The following is a 10,544-nucleotide window of genomic DNA, read 5'->3' as shown; positions in this document are numbered from 1 at the left end:
TCGGCAAGTTGGTCATTCTGCAAAGAAGGGAAAAACAGCGCTGAATTTTTAGGCGAACACAAAGGAAGACAGACGATGACAGGCATTGTCGTCTGTCTTCCTTTGTGTTAGTCTAAAAATCAGCGCTGTTTTCTTTGATATGCTTAGTCATGACATATTGCTAATAAATTAGAACACTACAAAACAGAGGAGTATACGCTCCTGTCTCACTACATTAGTAATAGACAGCTAAACAGGTAAACGTGGTCGTCATCTAAGTGTACAATAAATAATGGTGTCTGCAAGAATTAGTTCTGGGCCATTTTTCTTCTTAACTAAAATATGATCATCTACCATCCGTGTACTCGAAGAAAGTCCTTTGCACAAACTATACTGATATAACCAGAATCGAAAATGAACTACACAACAACAGCCCCTCAAAAAGTCATTCTGGCTTCATGCAAAATAGACTTCTCGATAACAGTACTAAAATAACCATATGAGGCGGCAGTAGGGGCTAGTTTGTACATCTTCATGCTTGTGATGTGCTGCATGTAGACACGGGCCAGAAAAAAACGAGAAACAGCAGGGTGATTTGCCAAACTCGCAACTGCTATTCGATCATCTTCTTTCTCGTACATAAGGCTGTTCGTGATCGAAATGAAGTAGTTGTGAGTTTGCACATCACCCTGTGTGTTTCTCGTTTTTTTTCTGGCCAGTGTCTAACTGCAGCGCATCACAAGCATGAAAACCATAAGAGTTTTTGCACATAGAGATTAATTTTTACACGACTCCTTCACTGTAGTGCATGACATGCGATTATAAACCTCACCCATACAAAGTTTCTCCGGTGTCCACATGGACACAACTTCAGGCACATGCATGTTCATGAAAGTACAATTAAGATTAGAGAAAAATACCTATTCTTAACAGGTCACCTCATACTTTCCCATTAAAGACCATCCGATAACATACACTGTTCTTTCATATACTCACACATTACTATACACATAACAATTATGATAACCTAGATGACAATGCTGAAACCAGTTAAAGTAGTGTAGAACCACAGCACCATGTTCCCTTGTTTCATACAAAAAACAGACTCTTATGTTTATAGATTAACAGTTGGTTTTACTACTTGCTTACAACTTTTACATAATGCTGTTGCTGCGACCGTCAATAACATTAACATATGAGAAACCCACATATGGCACTACCTTAACTTCACCGTTATGCCTATCTCACATAAATACGTCTGAGATGAGGCATGGGAGTAACATGTTCGCTGCTTCTCCACACAGCAGGAAATGAGGCAATTGTACAAACTCTTTTTTCTAAAGTTTCAAGACTCAGAAGGCATATCCCCAGAGTGGCCCCCCTTTCACGGTCTTCACCAGCGAGGACGGTTGAATACTGTCACGGTTTGGATGACTTCTTGGGCAGTGTGCCGAAGGCGGAGATGACGGTGGGCCTGGCGGCCAGAACCAGAGGCCTGGCGACGCCCAGCACGGGCTGCGTTGCCCCCGACGTCCCACCTTGCTCTTGCGCGGTTCGGGCTTCTTAGCCGTGCCCGTGAGAAACTCGACCTTGGTCTTCTTCTCGCGCTCGCGCTTGTCCATCTCCTCCTTCTGACGCCGCGACAGCTCCTCGTAGTACGAGTCGGGCCCCCAGCTGTGTGGGGTCGTACGTCTCTCGGCGGGTAGTTTGTGCCCAGCTCGTCGATGCCGCAGTAGGCGATCAGCTTCTCGTAGATGCTCGGGTTTGCGAAAGTCCTTGCGCATCTGGATCGAGGCGTTCATGTCGCGCCCGTCGCGGGACCTTGCGCTCGTAGAGACGCGCGATTTTCTCCTGCAGGCGGCGCGCAGCGTCCCGGGGGCTCGGGCGGCAGGACACGCCGTTCGGCCCAGGCTCTGCAGGCACCGGTGGAAGGAGACCGGTGTACTCTGGACGCACGTACAGGCACCTGGCCGGGTTCGTCCTCGCCCACCGCCTCGTCCTCGTCTCGGCACGGTACGAGACGAGCGGCACTCCACTCTGGCGAATTCGGCGTACTCTCGACGCTCGGCTCCTTGCGCTCAGTGGTCTCTTGCTCCGAGTCGAGTTCGCCTTCCGAATCGGTGTACGTCTCGGTGAGAGACGCCAACGCCTTCGAAACAGAGGAATCGCTGTTCATTTTGGTTACAGTTACGCACAACACGACGATTTTCTAGACCGCCATTGCCTCCTTCGCAAGAGTAGATGTAGTGTAGATGCAGAGAACGATGATGATGATGACGACCTCTTCCTGGTGGCATTCACCCACAAAGGGGAACTGGCCAAGTACCGGGCGGCAGGTTAAGAGCTATCAAGCTAAAGAAAACTGGAAATTTCAATTAAGAGGGCTCACTATCTCCAAAGCAACGCACATTTGAACTTTTTTGTGTGTCCATAGATGGCAGCACTTACATACCACAAAAAGGAGGTAAGTTAGAGTACACTCTATGTATGTAAATCTCACCAGGTCATGAAAGCGTGCGAAAAGGTCATTCCGCGCGCGAAAAGTAGTGCTGTTTGAAACATGCCCGGGAATACCTCACAAAAGGGTGAACGCTCCTATGTTTTCCGCCAGCATAGTCGTAGCAAATGTGATGGAGGGGCTTCCACTTTGTCCTCCCCGTACCGTTGGGATGTAAGCGATTCCCTCAAACTTCTCCGTATCGCCGCACCGCTACAGTAACCCAAACAATGGGTCGACCTCTCGTCACAGTTCTCTTCCGTTTATTATAAGCGGATTTGGCCTTCCTTTATCCCCGAGTCACTTGTAGAATTTTTCAGTCGCTTGTAGCATTTTTTTTTTTTTTGTGCGTAGGAGGGGGTGCTTATATGCATTTTCCAGCAAATATAGTTATTTCAGTGATCATCACCGTCACCAATGTGTGTTTGTCGTTGACTTATAGTATCCATACTTATAGCGTGTTTGTCGATGATCTTGTGTAGTTGAAGTCAAACATATATTGGTGAATCAACAACTTTAACCGTGCTCTTGCAAATGTGCCTTCAGCTGAATGGGGACTACCTGGAGACAATGTTAAAAAGTAATTATGTGTTTTTCGTTCATAGTCGCGCATATATATTTTGCTGTACAAGGTAATTATGTTTTTTTTAATCTCACCTTTGTATTTGATTGACATGTTTTTTTTTATTATAATAAAAATATTTTCAAGAATGGGAAAATTCATCATGTTTCCTCCTCTTTTGGGCTTTTTTTGTGATGAGCATTTGCTTGTTTGCCCGGTAGCATCTGGAAACACTGTTTATGCTGATGCACAGGTGCACTGAGGTGATAATTTGAATACATTTTCCACTGTGTGTAGAAGTTACTCGCCGGCACCGACCCCAGCGAATCTTTCTCGCTTTATTCTTTCACTTCAAGATACGCACAGCACTGCACGGGATTGGGCTCACCTGAAAGCCCGAGCACTCGAAAGCCCCAGGGTACTGTGATGAAGAGCGGGCACAGCAACGTTGGAGTAGGGCGTAATATGTGTATTTTCATTAAACTTCCTGAATGAAATATAATTAAATGGTATTTACAACGTACTAGATTTATTATTTTTACACAGAACCCTCTTATCACGATTCGCAACTGGCTATGCCGTAAAAAGCAACTTTCGTAAAAAAAAATTGTTTTCTTTCGGGCACGGCTTACGTTCTCCTCTCTCGGGGACACTTTGATCTGCTTCTGTGCCATCTAGACAACTTAGGTGATTAGATGGAGTGGCTACTTTGAGAAAATTACAGTTGTAAGAAAATTCAAAATGAAAGATTTGTACGCTTCTGCTGTTTCATTATATTTGTTATATTGTGCGCTTCTTCCAGTTTTATATATTACATACAGCATGCTTTAGGCTAGCGTTTGGAAATTTAAGATGGCAAACGGAAAAAAATTCCCCAGATCTCACGTACCCGTAGGAATCGATATTATGCGAAGCACGCGCGGGATCGTGACTGTGGCGTAATTTTTCACATTGAGCTAAACGTTACAGAACAACGCAAGAGAAATGTGGAAGTGGTATACGCACACTTCTATGCTGAAGAGTCCATATGTATTATATAACCAGTTATTTATAGTTGCGTAACGATGCCAACAACAACATGAGTGTAAACAACACCAGACGCGGTAAGCTGATACTGCTTATATTCTTCAGTACTGGATAGCGCGAATCCGAACAGCACAAAGAAAGGACCACAAATGCACAGGACAGGCGTTACCTCGCAACTGAGCACCATTTAGGAAAGTGTTCCAAGATATATGGCACGCAGCCGCGTGGCACGCGCAGGCGCACTGCACATACGTTAAGCCCACAGTTGCAGTTGTTACAGTTGCGTTACAGTTGTTATGCTTATATTCGTCCGTTAGGACGGAGAACGCACGAACGTTTCATGAACCTGTGTGTATCTATAGGAGGAGTCTTGACAGTTCTTGAACAAGGTCATCATCACCGTGATCAGGGAGCACCAGCGCTGGATCGGACTTGTTATCGGGTCCGTTGGTAATCGCGGCTACGAGGGGGTAGTGTAGTGAAGTGCGAGGTATAGTGCAGCTGCTGGAAATCCTGGATGCCTCTTACTATGAAATGATCTATGATGCCTCCTGTCCTGGACGTGGCAGCGATGTCTTTTGATACCCTGTCCACATCCAAGCCGTCTTTCTCGCAGTTTAAGGATCAGACGTTGTTGGGTCTTGATACGTCAAGGTTGAAGTCACAGGTATTGATGAGAGGCCTGCTTCTCTCGGCATATTTATTGTAGGGAAGCAATTACCCCGTTTTTTTTTTTTTTTGTAATCCACGTAGTTCACGTTTCGGACCATGTGGACGACAAATTGTAGTTGAGCGTCTTCCAGGGGTGTTCTGTCTTCAGCTCCCTCACTCTCCTTTCGTCGGCCGCGGTGGTGTAGCGGTTACGGTGCTCAGCTGGTGATCCGAAGGTCGCGGGTTCGATACCGGCCGCGGCGGTCGGATTTCGATGGTGGCAAAATGATAGATGCATGCGTACTGTGCGATGTCGGTGCACGTTAAAGAATACCGGATGGTCAAAATTTCCGGAGCCCTTCGCTATGGTGTCTCTCATAATCATATCGTAGTTTTGGGTCATAAAACCCCAACAATTATTATTATTATCACTTTCCAGGCGTGTCAATGTGTGTGTTCGCCGTTACTGTGTTGGTTGAGAGTGTATCAGCTGTGGCACATACCCGCATAACATGAACTCTGATATGCGGGTATGTGCCACACGTGACTGAGAGAAAGGGTTTCATGACGTACGCGACAGGTATTCTGCGTTATTCATGTCACGACCAGTGAATCGTGTTTGTCATACACTGATCGCCTGCTAGGCCAATTTTGATGAATTACAAGTTATGGAGACGACCACGAGAGCCCCCAGACGTAGGCGGCTAGATAGACAGATAGATACGTAGATAGAAACGGCCAAAGTGCCTGAGGTTCGCTAAGAAATGCTTCGCATTTAAAAAATTCGCTACGTGCAAGTGAGGATAATGTTTGCCACGAGAACAAATTCAAGTATAATGTTTAAAAATTACATCGAAGGTGGTCGAACGCGAAGGCGGAGTCAGTTCCCGAGGAATGTCCCAGCACTGTCACCCCAAGTTGCTACGTTGTGAAAACAGCACGTGCCGAGTCATACACTTGTCAGTGAATGTTTTCTTTCCAAAAAACAAAGCTTGTTCTGATCTACGCGTGTGCCGTTGGCGCCTGGAAGGACCAGTTCGCGGTAGCCGATCGCGCTTTTATATCTATTTGCCCGCTCATGGCTGCAAAATCACTCAAGTCTCTGCTGCAGGTGCCGCCGCTGTTAGTTTTGCTACCACTCCCTGCGGGTGCCGAATAAGACGATTAGCTACGGGTAGGGAACAATCTCTGAGCACCGAGGATCTCTCGACAACTGCTTAGAGAAACAGCTGGTAGCCGAAACGCTGTCGAGACGCCGTAGAACATTGCATTGTGGTTGGGCGACACGCCTGCATTAGCCACGCATATCACAACATTGTCGCGTGGAACACACACGAGAGATGGCATCAATAATACATGTTGCTGGGCGAGTTGGTCGTACATCATTTAAACAAGGTGCTGCGCAAAGGAAACACGGACAAGGAAGCGAACGAGGACGGGCGCAGACTCGTGACTGGATTTTATTGAAAATAAAACGCATATTTATACGACACAAACCACAAATTCATCTACGCGCATGCGAGCAACCATAGCTTTCATTATCATACAATGTTATGGAGGTATCACTCACGCAAATGTCTCTTTTTTTCGTGATGAAGGAAGCCTCAGCAAGCTCACGTGCCAATGATTCTCGTTGTCGCCAGCAAAGGCTGGCACGATTTGCCACTGGCAGCAGACGGCATGAGCTGCAGTGAAGTGGTAAATTAGATCCTTAATTAGATTTATACACCGGCTCCTTGTTCTATAATTGAAGAGAACAAATTATTATAAAGTCTGTGTGTACGAAAACCTAATGTTCGGTGGCACAAAAAAGATTCGTAGTAATGCGTGGAATGAATATATATATATATATATATATATATATATATATATATATATATATATATATATATATATATATATATATATATATATATATATATATATATATATATATGTTGTGTGTGTGTGTGTGTGTGTGTGTGTGTGTGTGTGTGTGTGTGTGTGTGTGTGTGTGTGTGTTGTGTGTGTGACGCTATGAATGGGAGACGTCCAGCGGCTCAGACGCCATACTTTTATTCTATCCACGCACACTACTTCTTCATCGGCTTCTACCAGAGATTACTGCCTTTATACGTCACAGGATTCCCCCTCCCCCCGAAAGAATGCGCGAGTTTAACAACAAAACATAAGCAAGCAGCGTGTTAAAGCTGAAATGTCAAAACGCGGAGTAGTTCCATGTAACAAGGGAGTTCCGTGAAAAAGACAAGGGCGTCCGCAGAAATTTTTCCAGGGGGGTGCATCCAGAGGGGGGGGGGGGGGAGGGGGAGGGGGTTCACTACTGTGACTTGACCGGCAAGGTTAGTCAGTAATATGTAATAACGTGCAAAGTTTGCTGGCAATCCTGAAGGCCGTTTCATGCGGATATGCGGACCTTTTGTGTGCTAACGAACGCGTGTGCAGCTTATTGCTACTGCATAGAAAGATATTATCCGAAATTCCAGGGGAGGCAGCCGCCCCCCCTTGCAGCCCCCTCCGGACGCCCATGCAAAAAGATTCACAGGGGAGGCCGGGGATATCAAGGAGAGCTCTGGTGGGCGAGGCTGGCTGTTGCGTTCGGGACAACATAAGCATGCCTTGCGCATTAAGAATGACGATAACTCGGTTCGTGGACATGTCACAGCTGAGTAATAATGGAACACTTTGAAGCACAGGAAGCTTGAATGTTGTAGGCGTCGGACTCCTTGTTGTGACTGGCACACAGGCTGTTCTTTCAGTTTCCGTGCCCCTTGACGGAGACTGATGGGACGACTGCTCTGTCATTTCGAAATGCAATGGTGTCCTTTTCGTCGTTTTCTGTGGTGTCTCACATGTCTTGATTGAACGTGCAGTGTTAATGTCGGGCGTTGAAAAGGCGACGTTCCTTTCTGGCGACGCTCTTTTCTGAGAATATGCCTTGAATTTGATGTCAATTGTTTGTATTGGGCGATACATCTGAAATTTGTTTTCGCTTCGGTTGGCTCGCATTCGAACGTCTTTGCTTAAGCCACGAATGTGTTTCTGATATTTGTAGTTGTCCTTGTCGGAGTGCCTGTTGTCGCTTAATTTGGTCGATTTGCTTGTGCTGGCTTCGCTGATGATGCTGCAGAAATTGCCGAGGTGGTAGCACTTTTGGAACATGACAATGATTTTCTTGGCAACTTGATGTAGTGTCCACTAGGTAGCTGGTGGTATGCTTTTCGGGCAGTGAAGTTGGTGCGAGCTCTTCAGAGGCTGCTGCCACGCCGTTAATTACAGACGCCTGTGGCAGCCGGCAACGTTCGAGGTTTGATGCCTCTGAGCTTTCTGTGTTGTTTCGACTCTCAGGTGGGTGTGGACTTGACGGTGATGACGTTAACAGGCGTGGCTTGGTCAGACTCCGATTGCGAAAGGTTGTCTCTATGCGCACCTACCGAGCGACGCTGTTCTGACGCATGAATCTGTACGGAAGGGACGTGGCTTGGTCGAGTATCTTCACTCGACCAAGCCAACCCGACCGTAGCGAGCTTGTGAGGTGTGAGGTGAACGTTGGGAGCAACTGGAGATCCACATGATGCAAAACCAGGTGGTGGGTGAAGTGTGCGATGCGGGGAGCAGAGTGCATAAGGTGGTTCAGTAACATGAGTCCTATGGTTCAATGATGACGTAGAAAAGGCTGATTTTCGTGCAGTAGCAAAGCCCGGCGGAAGACTGAGTCTCCGTGGAAGATCTCCATGCCTTTCAGTGAGCGGATGCTTTAATCTGTCTGTGGGGAATCGCGAATTCATGCTTGGTGTTCGGATGCGTGAAGACTGCTTTTGACTGTGACGACTGAGTGCGATTGTCTCCACATGTTTGTTTATAAGCAAGTCTTTGTCGTAGTCGTTAAAACGGGTAATCATCTCTTCTTTGATCTTTTTCCATGACTCGTTGTTTTGAAATATGTGTGTGAGGTAAAATCGGAATGCCTCACCGGTGACGTAGTCATTGTAGTTGGTCACCATCTCCCTTTCCGACCATGATGCAGCGGTAGCGTGGAGCTCGAATAGGTCGAACCACTCCTGTACGGGTCCATCGTCCGCTGATCCGGTGTACTTGGGGATGTCAAGGTCATTCGATGGTTCGGTCATGATGCTGGTCGCTGTGTTCAACAGGATCTGCGTCGGTGGTCTGCATGCGGTGAAGGTGTCTTGCTGAGGTCTTTGCTGATGTGCGGCTGATGAGGCGGCTGCCAGGTCTCCATCCTGTCGACTTGTGTGACGCTATGAATGGGAGACGTCCAGCGGCTCAGACGCCATACTTTTATTCTATCCACGCGCACTACCAGAGATTACTGCCTTTATACGTCACACACACACACACACACACACACACACACACACACACACACACACACACACACCACACACACACACACACAAACATATATATATATATATATATATATATATATATATATATATATATATATATATATATATATATATATATATATACAGCATGTTTGGCAAAAAAAAACGCGAGGATAATGTTTATCAAGGATAAAAAATGAAGTATAAAACTGAATAAAAATTACATCTAAGGTGGTCGAGCATGAAGACCGGGTCAGTTGGCGAGGAATGACCCAGCACCATCTCCCCGAGTTGCCACGTTGTGAAAGGCATGTGTCGAGTCATACACTTGACAGTGGCCGCTCAACATCAATTAATGTTTTCTTTCCAAAGAACAAAGCTTGTTCTTATCTACGCATGTGTATTGGGCGAATTGAAGAAGCAGTTCGCGGCAGCCGACCTCGCTATTACATCCTAAAATCCAGATTTGCCTGCTTGCCTATGATGTTTCTAAACAGCCACGATGTCGCGCTTCTGCGTATTCCTGACCGGCAGAACTGAGCGAAAGCACACGAGCCTCTTGGGCCGTGCTCTTGGCTAGTCTCTGCTGCAGAAGCCGCCACTGTCCCCCTTGCAACCGCAATAAGGCGGCGAGGAGTTACGGAGTCGCCCTCTATCGGACGCGCCTCGAGTGCGTGCTAGGTAGGATACCGCCGGCGCGCTCCCCATAGGTTTTGCTGTCGGCGCTCTACAAAACACCTCGCGAAAGCCCTCTAGGGCATTTCTGTAAGTACTTTCGAAAGGAACTGTGTTCTTTACTGTCAAAATAATAATTTTCCACGAACTGAAAGCACAAGATAGTAAACAGTCGCTGTCTCTTTGCAGAAAACCGAGCACCCGCTTCACGCGGTCACAGCGTTGGAGACACCTGAACCGGCCTTTTGCGTGAAAGGTAGCCACTCGCTGAGTGCAAACTATGTGAAACATTTCGTTAGAGTAGACTGCCTGTATAACCAAACGGAGCATAACAGAAAGAAGCCTCAAGCCAGCGATCACGCACGGGTTCGCGACGACTGACGGTGCCTCTGCATGTATGAGCGTCTGCATGTATGTTCGTACTGATGGTTTTGCTTTTGCTACGAGCACGTTTTGGCACCGCGCTGTGAACTTTAGGCCGCAAAAATAAGAGAATTTGTGAGTACACAAACAACTGCTATTGCGCAAACGCTATCAGAGCAGCTCAAAAACAATTTCGTTACAACGGCTTCGGTGCGCATGGCAACTTTGTGATGTGCCGTCCCGACGATTCAGTGTTTTTTTTTTTCAGTATAAATTCGTGTGCATTTCAATGTCATTTGACAAGCTGTCTCGCACTCCGTATTGATCGGTCTTCTCAGCGGGCAAATGCCGCTGCTTCTGTTTCTTTATTCAGTGCATTCGTTTCGTTTCGTGCTCACACAAAACGTGAGCAAATGCGACTCCTTTTTTTAATTCTCCTTAA

At 46.6% G+C, this 10,544-nt stretch overlaps 1 pseudogene; it reads right to left on the bottom strand.

Annotated features, from left to right (window-relative positions):
• Positions 1-1,331: 1,331 nt before the first annotated feature.
• LOC119376756 (SAP30-binding protein-like) lies at positions 1,332-2,199 on the bottom strand (annotated as a pseudogene).
• Between the last annotated feature and the right edge of the window lie 8,345 nt (positions 2,200-10,544).

This window comes from Rhipicephalus sanguineus, unplaced genomic scaffold, assembly GCF_013339695.2.
Source record: "Rhipicephalus sanguineus isolate Rsan-2018 unplaced genomic scaffold, BIME_Rsan_1.4 Seq2179, whole genome shotgun sequence".
NCBI classification, from domain to species: domain Eukaryota; kingdom Metazoa; phylum Arthropoda; class Arachnida; order Ixodida; family Ixodidae; genus Rhipicephalus; species Rhipicephalus sanguineus.
Note: the sequence above shows the minus strand (reverse complement) of the source record. Positions and strands in the feature narration are given on the sequence as shown.